Below are 22,839 nucleotides of genomic sequence, written 5' to 3'. Positions count from 1 at the left end.
TCAAAGCTCCAAGGGAGAATCTGTTTCCTTGCCTTTTCCGGCTTGCAGAAGCCACCTGTACTCCTCGGCTTGTGGCACCTTCCTCCTCCTGCACAGCACGCACTCCAACCTCTGCTTCTACCCTCACATCTCCTTTTCTGACTCTGACCCTCTTGCCTCCCTCTTTCACATAGGAGGGCCCCTGGGGTTACTTCGGGCCTATCCAGGTAACCCAGGAGAATATCCCCATCTCGAAACCCTTCACTTCTGCAATATCTCTTTTGCTATGTCAGGTAACACATACACAGGTTCTGGATATTGGCACATGACATCTTTGGGGAGCCATTATTCTGCCCATCACAGTAATGATATAGGGCGCGTCTTCCTTTGCGTATTGACAAATGGCCATTCTTCCATAAATTATCTCTGTGTCCTTTGCTCATTTTGCTGTTAGAATATTTGTATTTTTTTTAGCTGACTTGTAAAAGAAAATTATATATTTTGGAGTTATAAACATGTTGCCTATTATATATGTTGCAAATAGTTTTTTCCACATTTCCGGTCTTTAAAATTTCCTTGTGTATTAGTCAGCTTAGTCTGCTATGACAAAATACCGTAAACTGGGTGCCTTAAATACCACAAATTTATTTTCTCACAGTCGTGAAGTTTAGAGGTCCAAGATCAGGGTACCAGCATGCTCAGTGTCTGGTGAGAGCTTCCTTCTGGCTTGCAGACAGCATCTTCTTTCTGTGTCCTCACATGGCAGGGTGAGAGCAAGCTCTTTGGTGTCTGTTCTTATAAGAGCACTAACCCCATGATGAGAGCCCACCCTCATGACCTCATCTAACCCAGTCTACCTCCCTAAAGCCCCATCATCAAATACCATCACGTTGGGGATTAGAGCTTCAATGTATGACTTTTGTGGGGACACAAACATTTAGGAAGATTTTGGGTTTTCATGTGGTCAAATCTGTCAATCATATTTGTGGTGCTTTTTGGTTTCGATGATATATTTAGCTTAGTAAGGCCTCTCTCACCAGAGATTCATAAACAAGTATGTATACTTTCTTCTTAAACTTTTATGTATTTGCCTTATTTTACATTCATATTTTAATCAATTTGGAATCTAATTTGGGGTAAAGTCTAACTTTGTTTTTTTCCCACTTAAATTACTCTGGTTACCATTTTATTCTTCAAATACAGCTTCAAAATAACCTCTAAACTCATAAACCTTTAACCAGAGACAGGAGCCCTGGGTTTGCCATCATCGAATATCAGCCTGTTGGGACTTGTCTTCTGCTTTCCTTTTCCGTGCTAGTTGCAGGAAATTATTTTTTGTTTCTCTGGTAAATCCATTTGTTCAGTAAAAGAGCAACAATGAAAGCTGATTTTTTTTTTTTTTTTAAAAAAAGAGTTTCTTTAATATTTTAGGTTTGAACAACATTCCGTGTATGGCAATTTACAATCGATTCATCTTTCACATTCCTTTGGATCCTAAAGTTATTTAACCTTCAGAACCAGTGAGAATAAAACCTATCTGTGGAAGAAACTCATTTAAATATTTGAACTTTAAAATCCTTGGGCTTTATCTGTTGAGGCCACTCAGTGTCCTGCACATGGCCAGCATGAAATGGTTGCGTCTGGGAGTGAAGCTTCAGACTACAGGGGCGAGTTCTAAATGTTGTGAAACAGACTCGCCAATTAATAGCTACACACAATACTGGTGTATTATACATGAATAGTTATAATAGCATATAAAAGTATAAGCATAAATATTAATGATTATTCAGTTGTATTAAAATTTCCATTTAATCCAATAAATCTTTCATAAGCCCCTACTATGTGCCTCGGCCCTATGTTTCCAGGGACTAATAAGTATGCATGGCAACAAAACAAATACTTGTGACATAAGTAATTTTAGATGTAGTATAGATTCGTTAAGTTAATACATAAATGTATGTGTTGTAGATATGGTATAATATCACACAATACCTTTTTTTTTCCTGCGAAAAGCTTTATTGTTTCAATTTGGTCCAAGGCATGGGAGAGGGCTCCAGGATGGTTAGAAGACTGTCTGTTGGTTGCAAGGAGAGGCTCGGGCACAAGGCCAACACCAGGGGCATGCAGAGAGACCCCTCAAAACCTCTGGGCTCCAAAGGCTCCTAGTTATGCCTGAGGGTGAGCCTTTGGAAGAGATACCCAGCACAGCCTGGGGGCTGGCCAGCCTGTAGAGATCAGTCAGGTGGTTGCCCATCTACTTGATGATTTTCACCTCCTCATGTAGAAAGTGGCTCTCCAGGAAGTCACAGAGATGGGGAGTCTGCGCAAGCAGAACCCAGGGCATAAAGATCCAAAAGGGCCTGGTTCAGGTTCTTCTCCATGACCATGGTGGCTTCCGTGGCATCCAGAGTTTTACCCCACTCCTCTTGGGAAGGCTTCTGCAGGTCCGGGAAGAGGGCGTGGCACCACGCTGGTTTTGTATCCTCAAGAGACACTCTCTGCACCCTCACGTTTCTCCTCGACCAACCCGCGGAAGAAGTGACCCACATCTTCCAGAGCCACACCGTGGCAGTCGAAATAGAAGCCCAGAGAGAGGAAGGTGTAGGAGGCCTGCAGTTGCAGGTTGGCCAGGCGGTTGACGGCGGCCTCCACCTCGGTGGAATAATTGTGACGGATTTGAGAGCTCATGCTTGTTAGGCAATAAGGAATTAAGCTCGAAACACGGTGTTGGCTGGTCTTGGAGGCCAAGGATGGTTGAGAAGGTTTTGAAGGTTGCTACTGAAAAAGAGGTTGGAGGGTGGTTGAAGGCTGGAAGAAGGGGTGTCCCTGGGTCTGTTCCATCCACTATTGAAGCAAGAGACAGGTCTGGGGCACTGCTGGGGACCACCGAGGGCACCGCCTACACGGTACATTTTAATTAACATTGTGAAAGCACATTTTACTATTTCATGGTCAGACTTTGCAAATGAGCAGTTTTCAATCCATAAATGAATTGAATTTCAAAGATTTGTTTCTAAATCAGTTGTTCAAAACTCAGAAATCATGTCACTATAAAAAGAAGATTCTAAGTAGTGAGAGCCAGCCTAGTTATAGGTTTTTTGGTTGGTTGAAATTATATGCACTTTCTATGAGAAATAGTTGAAATTATATTCATTTGTTATGAGGACTACTTTTCATATATGTACTAGTACTAGTGATTAAAAGTAAAAAGCAGTACAACTTAATAAGACATGGTTTATTTATCTAGAATGATAGTCTTGAAGGAAGTGGAAAGTTTGGTACAAAGAGAATGGCTTCTTGGGAAGTTTCAGAAAGGTTTGGAGATCTTTTCAAGGAGTTAGAGGTTGATGGCCTGAGTCTGAACAATTACGTCACAATCATTCTTCTCCTTGTCTTTAATACAATGTGTTGCCTTCCTGTTCATGCTTATAACCCATATTTACGGCTGTGTATTAGTAAGTGGGATGCTGAGAAGCCGGGAGAGCAGTGGATTAATGTGGGAGAGGACACAGCATTTGTAAGATCACCCTTAGGAAAGGAGATGGTAGAGAAAGAAATCAGTAGCCTCTGTGAATTGGCTCCAAGGCCATTGTGGGAAATCCTGCCAAAGATGCATAAACTTCTTAAATAATAATGATGGTCTCTGCGGCCATGTCTGCCTCATCTGACTGGTAGTCATAGCTCCAAATGTTGCCAGAATTAGGACTGAGACTATTGCTCCCCCATGGGAGAGGAGATTTATATAACTAGGGGGAGAATTTGAGGATTGATGATAATTAAAGAAGCAAAAACAACGAAGTCAGTTATTAATACCAGAGAAAACAAAAAGTCAAATAGGGAGGGCAAAGTGATTATAGTATACTACACGGCTCAGCTGCCAATAAGATTTTACAACCATAGAAGATAAACATTTGTGCTCGTTAGCAATTTATTGTCTTCTGGCTCCAAGTTCTGACATCATTACCTAACCTGTGAAAATGGGTCAGAGTCCTTAACTAGTTCTTCTTTGCAGCCAGCGTGATGCTGAAAGCTTTGCCAGTAGAGGGCACTGGAGGGACACTGCAGGAGGAAGGGGCTTCTCTTCTACTGTTCTGTTTTGCTTCTTGCTCCTGCTGTTTGGTCGCCAGCAGTGGGTGGGATTGGGAGACTTCCAATGGCGTTCACTCCCAGTAAGCTACAGCAGCCCCTTATAGATAGCTTCCCGCTGAGTTTTCCCAGCACTTCCAAGACTAGATTCCCAGTGAATCATGCCAGGACCCCAGGGGTTGGCTTCTTGGCTCTCAAGAGAGGGGTTTTCTGCTTGCCACTCTGGCGATGGTTTTTCTACCCACCTGCACTCCGGAGCAGCATCTCCTGCTTGTCCAGTGACTGTGGCCCACTCTGGCCTGGAGCAACTCAGCACTTCTCTGCCGCCCCAGCCTCAGGGAGAGACGTCACTTCCTTGAGTAGCCTTGCTCGTCTTTTGGAGTTCTCTTTCTCCTGTGAGATAATCTTCTATTGTAGTTAATAAATATTATATTTATATTAAGTTTATTTAATAATAAAACATCAATTATATTAATATTTATATTTTATTGGTATTACTATTATATTAACGTATTTATTAACTACCATCTATTTCATTTATATTGAACTTTCCCTCTATTAATTACTTGTGGTTTCTGTCTGATTGGACCTTGATTAATTCAACACTGAATACTCATCTAACCAAACTGATGTAATTATTTGGGGAAGAAGGGGAGTTGGACAGTGTGTGCGTGTGCGTGTGTGTGTGTCTGTGAGACAGAGAGAGGAGAGAGCTAAATTTTTATCATAGTAGGAAGTTGATAAATGAGATCTATAGTATAAGATTGTTATTTGGGGATTTAAAAGTGGTCGAATTTGGGTATAGGAAATGGAGTGAGAGAGCACTGCTATTTTTTGTAACAAGTGCTATATATGACTGATGATAAATAACTGATAAACATTAAAATGGATAAAAAGAAAAATCACTTGAATCGAACCAAAGAAAAAGGGAAGGAAAGAAAGGAAGTTACAACGATCGTGGATCATCAAAAAATGTGTCTCTAGAATAGTTTACTTAACACACAGTACATAATCAAACTAATTTCTGGCCAAACTAATTTAATGAAATGAGAAAATAGGCTCATTTCTCCCCGCCTCCCCCATATTCTCTTTTCCTCTGAGAGAAAAGCATAGAGGTAGAAGAAAGGCGTGCTTTCGGTTACCAGAAGCACCAGGATGGAGCATGTAGGACCCATGCGGATGTAGCTCTATTACAGTGGTACAGAGGGCTGGCGAAGACTCCAAATCATTAAGGGCAGCAGCGTCATTTTCACATTCAAAGGAAAGCCCCATGCACTGCTCTCTGAGTCTACTGCCTACCCAGGGGTCACTCCTCAAAGTCTGACAAACAGCGGCTTAGATTTCCGTTGATAATAAGTGGACATGAATGGAAACACCTCTTTTTCCCTGTTGGCACAAAGGCAATGGTCATTTGGAATACAGCATAGTTGTTAATGACTTAGCAAAATGATAGGGAGCTGTGAATATTTGTGGTTTAGGACAGAAGTCTTGGTGGCAAAAAGGAAATTCCTTTATCTCCTGGGCAGGACGGGGAAGGAAAGTCAGAGGGTGTCGCTAGGAATCTTGAACTGTAGAGGTGCAGCCAAGTAGGACACACTGTGTGGTGGCAACTTTGGTGCTACAGACGGACCCCGGTTGTCGCGTGTGTTGAAAAGGAACGCAGCCCTATTCACTGTTAGCTGAGTCTCCAATGAAATGAGAATAAAGACAAACAGATGCACAACATGTAGCAAATACCCAAGAAAATCTGTAGCAGCGATAATCTAACACAAACGTGAAAAGGAGCATGTGGATATCACTCTCCCTTGTCCCTCGTTTTTTTCTCCCTAATATAGGAATATAAGCACCATGGTTTTTTTTTTTTTTTTTTTGAGAACTGGAGCTAATTTGTGGATATTATGAGTAGCACAATATTTGACTTGTAGTAACATTAAATAACTGGTGATTACTGATATCTTTTTATTTTTATCATTGTTTTAATTATTAGTAGTAGTATTCGAAAGCAGATTGTAACCTCACATGGCTTCCGGAGCCAGCCCAGGAACATGAGTAAGGCAAGGGGGCCTGGCGGGGCCTGTGGTAAACTGAGCATACACGCCCCTCCCTGCAGAGTGGCCCCACACAGTTCCGGCAAGTCTCTGTCCTTGGAAAACGCTCATCTCCTCATCATTATCTTCGGTTATATTCTTCTTTTTTTTTTTTTTTTCCCAGGAAAAGCCAGACATCTAGGTATTTATGTGAAATCTCCCAATTTTAAATATTGAAGACTAACAATTCATGTCTGTGGAGAGATTTGGGTCCACAAGCTTTGCAAACTCTCTGCTTTAAAGAAACAGTTGTACCCCAGCTAAGAGGACCCAACTCCTTCTTTGAAATCCTGTGGTTATCAGTCATCCTTAGCATTTCCCCCAGGACCCTCCCAGACACACCACACATGTGTGTCCTCTGGTAGGCTGGCCACGTGTGCTTTGTCAGTGTGCCCCAGGCTGGAGTAAAGCAGGTGACCATGCATGCAAGGCTCTCACCAGGGGTCCTCCCTGACCTCATTGGCCCCTGGATTATCAGAAGACCTTATCTGAAGACTTCTCCTCCCCATTTTGGACCCTTTCCTTAAGCCTTCTCCAGGACACTCTGAGAGCACATCTAAGACAGTTATTCACACTAAAATGTTAAATGACTTAACAACTCGCCCTTCACAATGAGTGTCTACATCTTCAAAGAGAATACTCAGAAAGGAAATAGAATTAGTTGCTAAGGCAGGAACTTTAATGTTCTTGGCACTTCAGAGGAGAGCCTTTCTCGGCTTTTCAGATCACACCAGGAGAGCAAAACCAAATTCTTTCTTTGGAGGAAGCTTCCCCTGGGGCCTGGTTTAAAAGTCTTCAAGGACCTTGAGGAAAAGATGCTGTTAGATCTTGCTTTTGAGCAGTCAGTTGACTTTTATTCACTATCCATTGTCAGTCAAAAAGAGTTCACTGTCTAAAAGGGACTGGTGAAAAAACACACCAAAAATGTGCGCTAACTCAGAGAAGAGAGGGACTGCTCTACGTTGGCCTAGAATGATCAATTTACTATTTCTAGGTAAAAAAAAAATTAGCAATTGTTTCCTTAAGTTCACTTCAGTGATTTCCTCCTTTCAATCAAAGGGTTTTCCCGGGCCTTCTAATAGCAGGCCTTCCAATTTAAGTGTGCGGCCACCAGGTGGCGGAAGTGTGCCGTGACCACAGAGTCGAGCCGGTGACGGGAGAAGCTGAGCCCACTTAGCATCAGGTCACCTTAAAACAAGGAGAGTTATGACTTCCTTTCTTTTTAGCCACATTCGACCTGGGGTTCATCAAAAGCTGTTTGCTCTTGTAGCAATTCCTGGCTTAAAAGGTCTATCATATAACCCAGAACATGCTTGCTGATAACTTTTACCCTCCCGTTCACCGCTGGGAAAGTAAAGAAGTGGAGATACCTCAGAACGCTCAGAATCCTTTTTCAATGAGCTCCTCTCTGACTTCTGCCACCTTTATTTTCCTTCCCTCCTCTTTTTGTAGTAGAGGAGAGGAGGGCCTTTACGGGCTCATTACATTCCTAGGGAGGAATATACGCTGTGCTCGGGGCAAGCCTTGGGGCTTTATTTACTCACAGAGGCGGGGACGGGCTTGGAGAAATCCATCCTGGCGGAGGTGATAGGGCCTCCTCCAGGGTGGTGAGGTAACAAGGCAGGGACACTTTTTCTGCCTGCTTTCTCTGCTGTATCTGACAAGTCGACCACTTCCTTTATTTGGAAAGTTCTCACTGGGAACCACTTTACTTGGGCTCTCTGTTTTTCATGGATTTCCCTACCCCTCTAAGTTCAATAGATCCTCCTTACTCGCGGTAGTCAGGTTCCTTAACATTGCCATGGACATTGACCCATTACACCTGGGGAAATACAAGTTTAGGTTTCTGTGAGACTCTGTCCACAGCATTTTCATCAATTGACCAATCCATAACCTTGTTTTATGTGTGTTCCTGTTTAAAGACATCTATTTGGTATATTGATTTATTTTATATATTTGTATGGGATTTCATATATTGATTTATATTATACATAATATATTGACTAACATTGAATTCATGGCCGATGTGGCACAAGAGCTCATGTCTGAATGAAGCTTATCTAACACAAGTGTTCCCTCTGTTAGACACGTCACACTCTTGCACTCAGGATCACTAGACAGCAACACCTCAGCACCACGCTTGGGGGCCATTTAAACAGTGAACTCAACAAAAAGTACAAAAATGTGAAAAAAGTGCCACTAAATAGAGTGCAAAAAGGTCATTCACTTACGGTATGAGAACTGAAACAGGAAGCCAGAGGGTCGCCTTGTGTGACCTCAGCTGGGAACATGTGGACTCAGATTTTTTACCCCTTTGTGCTGTGTTTGGGAATGACCCCCCCAGGTGCCGCAAACGTCGATTTGGGGGTTACAACTGAACTTTAGCAAGTAGGCAAATTGCAAAGAGAGAACCGATGAAGAACGAGGTTCAACTAAATAAATGTAGCAAAGCTCACACCTGGGTTCCCGGCACTTTTCTCTCTTCCCTCAGCAAGAGTTCTTCTGCCCTCATGCCATCCGACAGATGGCTTCGCAACATTCATCTAGAGCCCTGCTCTCACTCGAGACCAACAGTTTTCAAAGTAGGGTTCCACGATCCCTGGGGTCCATAAGATCCTCTCTTTAGCAACGACGTATCTGTGTAAATTGAATTTTTTCATATACTTCAACTAAAACAATTTGTCATAACAAACTGAATATAAAAGCAGTTCTGAGAATACAGCTGTTTTCTGTTAAGCCAGACATTAAAGTGATTTGCAAAAATGTCAGTTACTAAGATTTTGTTTTCTTCTAGAAAATATGGTAATGTTATTTATGTTAATATGTAATGGGTTCGTTATTGTAACTTTTAAAAAAATTACTAAATATTTTGTCTCAGTTCTGATTTCTAATGCAGTATAAGCACTGATAGATAAAACCCACTTAATCAGAAGTTCTTTGGGTCCTTAATAATTTTTAAGAATGTAAAGATCAAAAGTTAGAGACCCACTACCCCAAACCTATAATAACTTTTTCAGCAGTGGTCCTGATGTTGGCACTTGGACATCCCATCGGTGCCTTAACCTGACTAGAAGCACATTTATCAGTCCCACTTGCCCTTGAGCTTCCTGCTGACATCTCAGTTTCTGGCATCATCATTCTTTCAGTGACCCAAGCTCAAAATCCCCAGCCTCTCTAATTTCTCTTCTCTGTTTGCCTTCTATAGTTTTTACTCAGGAAAATCTGCAGAATCCATCCATTCTCTACCATCCCCACTTTACCCGCCTCTCATCTCACATCTCCACCATCCTTTCCCAGCACTCACCAAGCCACCCTGTGTTCCACTGGCAGATTGGCCATCAGCCCCAGCACCACCACACTGAGCTGCTCTGAAACACCAGCAATAGAAACCATCGCCTACAGGATCAGTCCTCCACGTCCGGATGCCAGTGTTTCGTCATTCCTCTGACCAGATCATCATTCTTCCCTTGGAGAGGAGGGCGAAGGCAAAGGATGGTGGTGAGGGATGTAGGGTGCAGGTGGGTGATGGGTTGCCTCATTCCACAGACATCTGTTTCAGTTCTGCCTGTACAGGTGTAGCAAGTGTGACTGTTTCCCCAACATGAACTTATGTAACTATAGGATTCACCCTCTCCTCCTCCTTTCTCCCTACAAGAGAGTAGTTCTAAACCTCAGGGCTTGTACGATAGCCTGATGGTGGTAGGAAGGGCAAACTACTTGATTCTGGTCTGTCCTTTGCTAGCCTCTGTTGTGATGTGCAGGGTGAGGGCAGGATGACTTCAAGTTCACAAACTCTGGGGGACCCTCCCATAGCTTTTGCTTCCAGAAGGGTCCCAGTGCTGGCCAGATGCACACACGATTGCTCCTCCCCTGGTAGCTAATTACTGATGATTTTACTACCAATTAAGCAATAGCTCATGTTTATTGCTCTCTTACTAAGGGCCAGTCTCCATATTGGAGCATTTAAAATTTTATCTCATTTAATTGTCATAAGAATCCTATGAGATAAGTATCGATATTATCTTCACTTTACAGACAGACTCAGAGAACACAAATAATTGGTCTAAGCTAACAGCTCAGTAGCAGAGCTGGACCCTACACCCAGATCTGTTTGAGTCCAGTGTTCATACTGTGAACTACTCCCCATGAAACCCTTTGTCTTCTGGTCACCCGTTTCTCGTTTGCCCCGAGAACACTCCCCGGCGGTGCTTGCTGCTGCAGCATTCACCCCGGGAACTCATGGATTAGAGTCTCAGCCTCATTTCCAAAGCTGGCCACAAAGAATCTCACTTTTATTATTATTTTTTGTATAGTTCTAGTATATCGATAGTCTTTGAAAATGAATGACATCTTTCTATTTGTAGCATTCCGTTTTCAGTAGTGGTAAATCTATTTACAAAATATAGTAATTCTCAATTGCTGAAAATGTCAAATCCTAGAAAACGTAGCATTCCTACGCGTGGTGTCAACATTATTCTCAAACACGTGTCAGCCGAAGATTCATTGGATGAATCTGATTTATATCTCCATTTCTGTTACATTAGGATTAGAGACAAGTTCTGTTTAGACATAATTCCAAGAAAAGTTTTTATATTTTATTTTCACATTGAAAACCTGTTGATTTTCTTTGGCCTTAAAGAGCATGTTTATGTAAAATTAAATTCACTCTGGCAGCGACCTGCACTTTTTTTTCTGAATGGGAAAAGGGCTGGAAGGCCCTGGAAACCTTTCTTCCCTTCACTTGGCTTAGATGACCCTTGTGTCCTGGTGCTGGTCAGGGCTAAAATTAAGTAGTTGTGTGAGCGCTGCTACACAGCAGTCAACTATTTACCCCACAAGTCAGCGTAGAGAGAGGAATCGGACCCGGGTCCTGCCCTCCAGAATCTCACACCAAGCTATGCTGAGTTCGCTCTGTATGTTTAAGGACAGCCAGGGTGGATAGTGTGATTTCTGAAAACAAAATTACCACCGTTGTTGTTGTGGGCCACCCAGCCCGTCTGTTGGGCCCAGCTAAGAGCCAAGGAGGAGGGCTATGGTGACTCTGACCTGAGGCCTTTAAGGAGTCCCTGAGCCTCCTCCAGAGGCATTGCCCTGCAGAGGGAACTTTAGTGAGCTAGAGGTACAGAGAGGCAGAAACGGAGACTGGCAAAGGGAAGGAGGCAAGAGGGCGGGGGAGGCTGGCGGGGTGGTGCTGAGTTCATGGTGCAAGCTCACTGTGAGGCTGCCTCACAAAGACTCGCTCTATGCTAAAAATGCCATCCAACTGGGAGTCTTGTCTCTTGCTGTTTTGCACCAACTTCACCCAAAGGTCACCTGTTGTCAGAGGGAGCCCAGGTGGAAAGTGAGGAAGGAAGTATTCCAGTAGGCTGATTTCATTCTGGTTTAACTGGTTTCTTTTTAAGTAAATAAATAGGGCTAAAGTCTCAGCTGGTCTCCAAATGGCAGCGAAATGTACCTCATCACCCCAAAGTGATAGCAGATTTTAATATAAACAGGAGAGTCCCTGTCTTTCAAAGGCAGTGGTGATCATGAAAAGCAAAGGTGGGTGCTCAGGTACCTGGTGAAAGAGGACTTCGGAGTCCAACAATCTGGTGTCTAGGCCGAAGGATCCACACTGATTCACGTGGCTGCAGCAAAGAGTCTTCCATAAAGCACAACAACAAAGAAACAGGAATCCCTGAGATAATTGCAAATCCTTGTATCACTCAGGGCTATTAGTTTGCAAACAACAGAAATGAGTTCTGAATAACTAAAGACAAAAGAAGTGTATTAGAATAGCCTAGAGAATCACAGGACAAGGCCTCAGCGAGGACTGGGTGGCTCCAGAGATCCAGGGAGTAGGAAGTAGTGGGCAGCCCTGATCTTTGGGATGAACCTGTTTTGCCATTTTCTGTCCTGCGTCACATTGCTCAAGATCTAAATTTAACAGGGCAAGATTCTTATTGTCTTTGTTTGGATCACGTGCTTGCCTTTGGTCGGGAGTGGGGCACCCTGAGTGATAGCCCGGGAAGCCTGCAGGCAATGGTTGCAGGAAGCGTCCCGACGGAAAATGGATGGAGACACGGATACCATGCGAAGGATGCCCACACGTGGATTTACTCATCTAGGCTTTCACCAGAGAGGCACAGGTAGGCTCTCACGGGGATAAATTTTATGCAGCATTGGTCATTAGAATTGAGACTGAAAATATTAGAAACAGAAACAGAGAAGTATTAAAGCGATAATGTCAAAAAGAGCAACCTGAAGGTATATGTGTGAGGAGAAGGTAAGAACAGTAATGGGGTGGGCCCTATTTCTTTACTTCTCTTCCCATCCACTGCTTTTCAGAGTTTTCATGTACGATTTGGGAAAGATGCCCCATGGAAGGCACTAGTGCTAGCCACAGATTGAAGATAAATATGGAAGAAATAAAGGGAAAAATTTGCAAAGGCCAACTTTAAGCCAAAGCATAAGAGCTAGTCTATGTTTAGTTAGTTGTCTAAAGAAAAAAAAAATCTTCAATTATATATAATCTTTATCCTTGTGAATATTTTTAAAAGTACACTTCATATAAGAAATTAAATTTAGAGCTTCTAATGAAGTTATTCAAAAAAGGTCATATTAGAGATCAAATATTCAGAAAAATCACACACACATATGCGCACATACCCTAGTGATGAATTAAGAAGTCAAGAAGAAAATGAATAACATAGATATTCACTGGAAGTGAAGGAGGTGCTTGCGGTGCTGAAAGAGACGAACCATAGACGAGTCTAGACGACTAAAAGGCCGAACTAAGAAAAAACCGTGAAATCAAGACCAAAGGTCTACAATGCAACAGAGGCAAATATGCCCTTGAATAAAAGAAGGCTGAAGGCCTCTATCTCGTCTCTTTCACTGAACAAATAGGTACTCAGCCGCAGCTCTGTTGAAGACACTGTGCGGACCTTGAGGAGATATCACTGCCGACTCAAGGAATCCGCATTTACTTCCACTTTATCCTGTGTACTGAAGTTCCTTAGGGACCTGGCAGCAAAACTATGGCAGCAAGATGTTCACCAAGTTAAAAATCTTTTTCCACGTAGCTGCTTGAATTCATCACTGGGAAAAAGAAACACAAAAATTAGAAATATAATATGGAACTTCAAATCAAATTTTACACTGGTTTTTAAAATTTTTCTAATTAAAAAACTCTTGAAGCTTACCAACTCATTTTATTCTTTCAAAGGCAAAGATAAGATCTGTCTTTAAAAGTTCGTGTTTCTATCAAGGTAATAAAATGGTTTTTAAAAAAATTATTTAACATATTACTCTAATCAGTTGGAAAAACAACAAAACATGAAGCAGGTTCAGAATTCAGAAAGATCTAGACTAGTCTTGGGGGTTGTTTTTGGAGAGCAGGAATAGGGTAAGGAATTTTCTGGATTTTGTCCAGATCAGATCCAGTTTAAACTTCAAAGACAGAGCAATATTGTTATTTGAGTTCAGTTTCAATTCAAATTAAAATATCAATTTCCTACTTTGGGTTTAGTTCAATTCCCTGCTGAGAGCTGAGAATGTCATTTAGTGGAAGAAAAGATGCCAGAGCAATTATTTTTTAGTTCATTTTATAATCCCTCACTCCACTGTAAATTGAGTATAGCTGAAGGCTTTCAGATTCACAGAGCCCCGAAACGCCCCCGGTCCACAGGATTCCTTGGGCCCTGGAGCACATGTCTCCAGAAAGCCTTTGTGAGCTCGTGCCCTCCTCCCGGAGAGGCAAAAGGGATGCCGGGGTCTGATGGGGCCCATGTGGGGGGTTGGCCATAGGTGAGGAGGCTTAGGAAGTGGGAGGCAGGCTATTGGGAAGCTGACGTGTAACATGGAGAAAGAGGCCAGAGGCATGAAATGGACTCAGTCCTGCACCAGGAAAAAGGTCAAGACAGGTATGAAGATGCCCGTTTTCTACTCTTCACCTGTTTCTAGGGACTCTGACAAAGACGCTCAGTGTCCAGAGGGAAAATTGAATAATGGGGGAAGGTGGTGATACGAAGAAATGACACAAAAAGGGCAGTTGTGGGAAACACCTGTTCTTTTCTCTTCCTTCCTTTGCTCCACATGTTAATGCATCCATCACAACCTTGCTTAGAGGAGGATGGCCTGGCTGCTGCCTACCCACTCACACAGCCACCCCCATTACTACTTTTGCCATCAGCACCCACACCTATCCCTGTCTCTGCCCAGCTCTGATCACCTTGCCTTCTTCCGGAGGCCGTTTAAGCACGACTCCACTCCAAAAGACAACCAGGTAAGCCCTTTCTCCACCCCGTCTCCACCTTTGAAAAAGCAATTTCAGAGACTTCCTGAAAAAGTCTTTAAGCAAAAATGAGAAAGAGATTTATAGTATCACATTAGATCCCATCATTAAATCTGTGTGTTTCTAAACGTGAGCATTTATTTGCCATCCATGCTCTGTTTATGATACTTTGAGGGATTAAGAAAAGACAAATGAAAAAATGTTGCTCAGGTGTTGGGAGGATTAAATGAGATGACACAGAAGTGCCTTAAAAAAGCAAAAACCACTGTAGAAATTCGAGGCCAAATTAAACATTCTGGACTTGTACTCTTTCAACAGCCTAGAGTTATAAATGCTATATAAATAATATGTCATACGATTTAGGTTTCAAACTATTCTATCTTTTATCGATAGTTTCAATTGTACCATTATTATTACTACCAGCACTGGTAGCATTTATTAAGCTACTTTGCCTAACACTTTACATACATAGATTCAATTAATCCTCTGAAGAATGCTATGACATCACTCTCTCCATTTAAAGAGAAGCTGTACAAAGAAACTGAGGGACTTAATTTAGTAGTCCATTTTCTTACCCATTGGTTTAAAATGCCACCTTTACCATAAAGTGAATTGCCATAAGTACATGATTCTTTTTTTTTTAAATTTTAATTAGTTTTGAGTATACAGTACATTGGTTAGACATCTCTATATACAGTTCATAAAACGATCTCCCCAGTCGCTCCCTCCCTTCCCTGACCCTCCACCTCGCCAATGTATTCATTCTATTCTAATTGCATTTCCTATGCTGTGCTCACCATCCCATTGTCCATCTATTGGCTGCTAAGCTGTACTTCTTCACCCCATTCTCCCAGCCCGCCAAACTCCCCTCCCCTCTGTCCACCAAATTGTCCACTATATTTGTGAGTCTGTTTTTGATTAGTTTGTTCTTTTTATTCCTTAGATTCTGCATATAAGTGAAATCATATAGTGCTTATCTATCTCAGTCTGACTTAAATACCTCCTAGGGCCATCAAAGCAATATGTTTTTCCATCCCCTTGCTTTTAGTCTGTGTGTCTTTTAATCTGAAGTGAGTCTCTTAGGCAACAGGTAGGGGTCTTGTTTTCTTCCCATTCATCTACTCTTTTAGTTGGAGAACTTAATTCTTATCCATTTGAGGTATTTATTGATAGGAATGTAGTGATTATCATTCTTTATTCCTGTTTTTGATACATGTTTTTTCTTCTTAAAAAAGTTCCTCCAATGTTTACTGTAATACAGGCTTGGTGGTGATACATTCCTTCAGCTTATTTTTGTCTGGAAAGGTCTTTATCTGTCCTTCAACTCTAAATGATAGCTTTGCTGGATAAATTATTCTTGGTTGTAGATCCTGGGTCTTCATCCTGTTGGATATTTTTTGCCAAGTCCTTCTGTCCTGTATAGTTTCTGTTGAGAAATCAGCTGCCAGTCTTATGGATTTTCCTTTATAAGTAACTATCTATTTTTTTCTTGCTGCTTTTAATATTCTTTCTTTGTATTTAACTTTGGCATTTTAATTATGATGTGTCTTGGCGTGGGCCTCTTTGGATCCCTAGTTTTTGGAATTCTCTGAGCTTCTTGGGGTTTTATGTTCATTTCTTTCATCAGGTTAGGGAAGTTTTCCATCATTAGTTCTTCAAACAGCAGTTCAACATCTTGATTTTCTTCAGTTACACCAATCAGATGGCTATTTGGACCCTTAACAGTGTCCCATATGCTTCTTAAATTATTTTTATAGTCTTGGCCTCTTATCTCTTGCCATTCTGATTGAGTGTCCTTGGCTTTCCCATCCTCAAGATAGGGCATTTGATCCTTTTCTTTATTCACTCTATTTATTCCATTCTTTAATCCATTTAATATACCTCTCTTCTCAGATGCGTTCTTCATTTCAGACTAGTTGTCTTTTATAATTTCCATTTCCATTTTTATGTTTTTTTATCTCTTTGTTTAAGTTCTCACTGAATTTATCTACACTTTCCAAAAGTTCATTGAGCATCTTTATAACCAGTGTTTTGAACTCTGCATCTGTTAGATTACTTGACTCCATGATATCTGGATCTCTGTTCTGTTCTCTCATATGGTTTCTATTTCTTTGTCTTCCCATTTTGGCTGCCTTCTGTGTCTGTTTCTATGTACTAAGCAAAGCTCCTAAGTCTCCCAGTCTTATTAGTGTGGATTTGTGAAGTAGGTGTCCAGTGGCACAGTCCTGAGAGGGGTTCAGCTATAGGCCAAATTTAGCTCAAGCCTCTACCCTCCAGGACCACCTGTTAAGATTCAGTAAGCAAACCACAGGTGCTGTGCTTATAGTTGCCTCAAAAGGCCACAACAGAAACCAAGGCCAGCTGCCTCCATTGTGAGACTAGGCGCTGCTCAGCAAGGAGCACCTGACTTGCTGAGAATAAACCTGGATGTGGCTTGGGTGGGGTCACAAGTTGGGGGGTGCAGGGTTTCAGGGAATCCTCTGGGCGGAGCGATCTCTGTCATCCAGTCTGATGACATCTTGGCTATGGTAGCGCTGTGTCTACAGACTGGGAAGGCAGGGAGGTGGCTCAACATGGATACCGCTGGCACTTCTGTACAGAGCGAGTCTCCCCTCAGCACTCACTCCAACAATGTCTCCCTGTAAGTCCCTGGTGCCTCCTGTGCACAGCCCAATTGACACCGGTGCTCAGAGCGAGCAGGTCCATCACTGTGAAAATCCGCTCATGGACGCGGCCCCTTTACGAGGCGTCTGCCACTGCCGCGGCCTCCGTCTCACTCAGCGCTCAGGACCAGGCAGCCCTGCGTCCTCGCCACGTCCTACCTTCTGCTGTTGCAGAGTGCTTTCTTGGATTTCTCCCTAGTTGTATGGCTTGTTCATCAGGATCCCAGGCGATTTTTCCTTCCTGCTGCTCCTCGTTTCCATCACATCTTTGATCTGCTCGCCAGAGGGAGGAACAGAGCCTCTATCATCTACGCCATTTTGGTTCTTCCCACATGACTGTTTTTAACTCTATTCTGTGTTCCTCTATTTCTGCCTCAATACCAAAGCCTTTTATTGTGGCTTTATTAATTGTATATTTTCTATTTGATATTATTATACCTTTTTTCAAGAACATCTCCCCCACCCAGTGGAAATGAATAGCTTTATTAGAAGTGATAATACACTTCCAGACTTAGAAGCGAGGCTGAGCAAGAGAAGAGTGGCTCAAAGGCCAAACATCTTGTTTTTTAAAATAGATTTTTCCCCACACGAAGCCTATATTTTAATAGCATTTAACTTGTTGTCTAGTGAATAAACACATGTGGTACTCTACATACATAAATAACACAAGAGGGTAAACCATATCATGTTATTCAATTCTCCCTCAAGAGGCAACTGATATTATCAGCTTCTTATCCATTCTTCTAGAAATAGTATATACGCATGAACTTTAACTTTATCAAGCTCTACCAAAAAATTCAATTAAAACTTTAAGATAGAATTGAATTTATGGATTAATGTGAAAGAAAATTCACATCTATACAATTATAAATCTCATTTAGCAGCTAGAATGTCTTTCCACTTCTATTGGTCTTCTTTCATGTCACTAAACATTTACATATTTCTGATAATATTTATGCCTAAGTCAGTATTTTTGAGTGTGTGGCAGTAATAAATGGAATTCTGGTGTTTTGATTTTTGTTTCTTTTTTGTAAGTCTAACAATTTTTAATAAATTCTCATTTTACTTTCTTGCAATTTCTATCTAGATGACATTGTTTACAAATAATGACAGTTAATCCTTCCTTTCACTCTTTATACTGCTTTTCTTATACCTCTTTCATTGATTTAGTAAGACTTTCAGTAACTCCTGAAGAGTAGCAGAGGTAAAAGATAATTTCGTCTTTGCCCTGTCTGTAGAAATACTCCTTTACACCACTGTCACATCTGCTGTGTGTTCCAGTAGCTAAGTTTTCATCTATTGCATCAACTAGGAGTTTTTAATAGCAATGGGTATTGAATTTAATCAAAAGATTTTTAATATCTACTGAGATACTCAAACGATTTTCTTGCTTTACTCTATTAACATATTAAATTGTATTATTAACATTCCTGACGTCAAACTACTTTTGCATCCCTAAAACTGAACTTACTTTGTCACAATGCATTATTTATAAAAATATTTGGTATTTTTGCAGCCATATTGTGGAGATGTGATTATAACATTTCCCTCCTTTTTTGGTATTAGAAAAAATGCATTCTATATACTGACTTGTAAAAATGTCAATTGAGAAGCAATCTATTTTAGGCAACTATTGTTTCTTTTAGGTTTTCATGTCATGTGTTTTTGCAGAAGAGTAGCTTGCGAAGGAGTCTGAAACTATGTTGATAATGACTCTATTGGGAAAGAAGATGATTCCCAAAGTGTTTTTCAATGGATTGTTAAAGGAGTAGGACATAATATATGAGCATGGGCAGGTGACCAACCATATGTGCTAGTTTTTCCAAGACTGTCCAGAGTTTTAGGTGTTCTGTTCTATTGTCAAACCACGTGTCAGCATTCACATCCTTTTTTTCCTAAGAATAAAGTCACTATAGGCAGAAGAAGATGAGCTAAAATTCATTAAGTGTGCCAGAAAGCCTAAAAGATGCCAAAGAATTTAAATCTTCAAACAATTTCGGTGAGAAATATGTTTGTTGGCCCTTGTGGACTCCCAATAATAATCCTCCAGTAGCCCTAGCCACACAATGTCCTTCGGGTGACACTAGGCAATGCGGCAGAGTTAGCAGCAGGGGACTCATCTGATTTTCAGCTATCACTTTGGCTTCCTAATACCCAGACTTTCAGTTTTTAGGTCTGCTCATGAATGGTTCTTGATACCTGAGACTGACTGCTCGTTGTCCTTTTATCCATTCTCCCCTTCCTTTCACAATAACAGGGTTTAGTTGAGTAAATGGCTGCCCAGTTGCCTTGTAGCTAAGTGACCACATGATTAAGTTCTCCCATGAGTCCATAACCAGAAGTTAGGTGTACCACTTCCAGATCTTCCCCTTAAAACAGTTAGGTACATACTCTCCATGGCACATTTTCTACTTCCATAGAATTAGATACTAGATGTGGAAACACTACAGATCATGCATCTTTTCCTCACTCTCTTGTCTTAAAAGCACTAAGTTTTATATCTCTTCAGGACTTGCCTAACTATAGGGGACAGGCATGCTTTGGCAGGTGGAAACTGGGGACCAAACATTTTAACCACTTTTGATGTTTAGGGACATGCTCACCGTGTGTATGTTAGTGGGGAACAGACCCCACTTCTCACTAAGGAAGCCCTAGAAGACTGTTTCTTGCACATAAGACACCAAAGCTTAGCCCACAGCTGCCCCTGCTGGTTCTGAAGTGGGAGTCCTGGAGAAGCAGGAGCAGTTTAATGTCAGTTGGATGAATGAGTAATAATTGTCTAGTAGTTAAACATGTATTAGTTTGAAATGAAGAAAGGCTGAGAAGTTAAGTAGCATTGTATAACAGATATAATGAGACATAATGAAATAAAGTTAAGGAGGGAAACACTAAATTATAAACACACAGAAAAATTTTAATATCTAGCTAACTAGATTATTATCAATTCTTTTAAGACTTCCACTGAGTCTCCTACTTCTCTGCAGGGCATATTAAACATCACATTTTTTATTTTAATTATAGCAAGGAAACCTAAATGTTGGCTAAAGTTTAAAGGATAGACTTCCTATGTTGGCACATTAGCAAGAACCTCCAAGGAGAAATTACATTCAGAGGTACAGTTGAAAAATGTAAACAAATAAAATGAATTTACAAGTCAATTATGCATAGCTTTTTAAAAGTGGCACTGGAAAAACTGGACATCCACATATGAAAAAAATGAATCTAGACACAGACCTTATACTTTTCATAAAAATGAACTTCAAATGGATTATAGACATAAACATAAAAAAGCAAAACTATTAAATTCCTAAAAGATAACAGGAAAAAACCCCAGATGATCCTGAATGTAGTATGCCTTTTTAGATACAACACGAAGGCATAATCCATGAAAATAATAATTGATCGGCTGGACTTCATTAAAATTAAAAACTTCTGCTCTGTGACAATGGCAAGAGAATGAGAAGATAAGCCACAGACTGGGAGAAAATATTTGCAAAAGACTATCCGACAAAGGACTGTTAACCAAAATATACAAAGAACACTTAAAACTCAACAATAAGTAAACAACCTGATTAAAAAGTAGGCCAAAGACCTTAACAGATGCCTCACCAATAAAGATAAACAGATGGTAAATTAGCAAATGAAAAGATACTCTACATCATATGTCATCAGGGAAATGCAAATTAAAACAATGAGCTACTACTTCACACCTATTAGAATGGCAAAAATCTGGAACACTGACTATACCAAATGCTGGAGAGGGTGTGGAGTAACAGAAGCTCTCATATACTGCTGATGGGAATGTGAAATGGTACAACTTCTTTGGAAGACAGTTCGGTGGTTTCTTACAAAATGAAACATACTCTTAACTTTATGATTCAGCAATCATACTCCTTGGTATTTGTCCAAAGGAATTGAAAACTTATATCCACACAAAAACCGGCACACAGATGTTTACAGCAGCTTTATTCATGATTGCCCCAAATCGAAAGCAACCAAGATGTCCTTCAGTAAATTAATGAAAAAAATGTGGTACATCTAGGCAATGAAATATTATTCAGTGCTAAAAAGAAATGAGCTATCAAGCCAAGTAAAGACATCAAGGAATCTTAAATGTATATTTCTAAGTGAAACAAACCAATCTGGAAAGGCTAAATACTGTATGTTTCATACTATGTGGCATTCTAGAAAGGGCAAAACTATAGAGACAATGGAAAGATCAGTGGTTGCCAGAGGTTAGAGGGATAGGAGGGGCGCGTAGGCCGAGCACAAAGGCTTTTTAGGGCAATGAAATTAATCTGTATGATACTATATTGGTCCAAACCCATAGGCTGTACAATACAAAGCATAAACCCTATGAAAACTATGGATTTTGGGTGACTATGAAGTGTCATCACTCGTAACGAATGCACTACTGTGGAGGGAAATTTGCTACTGGGGAGGCTGTGCACGTGGGAGCAGGTTGCATATGAGAAATCTCTGTACGTTCTGCTCAGTTTTGCTGTGAACCTAAAACTACTTCTAAAAATAGTCTTTTTAAAAAAGAATGTAGAGGCTAAAATGATTAGGAACAGGCATTCTTAGAGAGTTCATTTAACAGAAAGGGTGGAAGATTGGGGCCCTAGTAGTGCATGCTTTTCAGCCCCACCAACCTGTTAGAGAGTCTTTATAACACTTAGCAATATCCAGAATTTTCTTATTTATTTGTTCACATGTCTGTTTTCTGCCCCCTGGAATAGGGACTCTGCTTTTCACTCTAGGAACCCAGCACCTAGAACAGTGCCTTAGACACATACCAGGTGCTCAGTGTATGTTTGTGATGTGGCTGACCCCATTCCTCTTCATCAGAGACACACCAGAACCTAAGTTCTCTCTTCCCCGCTGACCTTCTCACTTCCTTCCCTCCAACCTCAGGAGTCCTTACCTGATCTGGGAGGATGGGAAGGTAGCTGGAGAGCCTTGCCCCATATCATCATGGATGATTCTCCCACATCTCCCTTTGTCAGAGTGCTTCTTTTTCCCCATAAGCCAAAACCATTGAATCCAAAAGGCCATAAAAGACTCTATTTTCTCTGAGGCCTCCTCCTCCTCCCTAAGGCAGTTAGCTGAACTGTGTGAATGGGTTGAGCCACTTGCCACTGCACTGGCCGATAAAGAGTTCATGTGAACCACACATGCAAACCACATACATATATATTTTTCAATTTTCTAGTGGCCTCATTAAAAAATGTAAAAAGCAACAGGTGACATTCATTTTAATATTATATTTTATTTAACACAATGTATCCAGAATATTATTTCAACCTGCAATCAGTATGAAAGAGTTATTGAGATCACTTATTTTTTTTGTTGGCACTAAGTCTTTAAATTTTGGTGTATGTTTTACACTCACAGCACATCAATTGCACTAGGCACATTTCAAGTGTTTAATAGCTACATGCGGCAGGTAGCTTCCTATTGGACAGTGCAGACTAGAACAAGGAAATGTGAGAAAAACCTCCACTGGCATTTAGTAATGTCACCTCCCACCCTTACGTTGGCATCTCCAGCATCCAACCCATGTTGGCATCTTCAGTATCCAACACGTGGCCTAGAAGGAGGTGGGAGGGTGTGCAGGGCATGAGTGGCAGGGGTGGGGCATGGAGAGAATTGGCCTCGCCCCTGCACTTCAGCAGCTTGCCTTGCTGGCATCTAAGACGCTTGCCCCTCACAGGTGTCTGGAAGGCTGCTTGGGCTGTTTCAGTTCCCT

At 41.2% G+C, this 22,839-nt stretch overlaps 1 pseudogene; it reads right to left on the bottom strand.

Annotated features, from left to right (window-relative positions):
* Window positions 1-2,141: 2,141 nt before the first annotated feature.
* On the bottom strand, window positions 2,142-2,667 carry LOC107512229 (annotated as a pseudogene).
* Window positions 2,668-22,839: the final 20,172 nt, after the last annotated feature.

Source organism: Rousettus aegyptiacus, unplaced genomic scaffold, assembly GCF_014176215.1.
Source record: "Rousettus aegyptiacus isolate mRouAeg1 unplaced genomic scaffold, mRouAeg1.p scaffold_m13_p_15, whole genome shotgun sequence".
Classification (NCBI taxonomy): Eukaryota; Metazoa; Chordata; class Mammalia; order Chiroptera; family Pteropodidae; genus Rousettus; species Rousettus aegyptiacus.
This window is presented reverse-complemented; position numbering and strand designations above follow the sequence as displayed.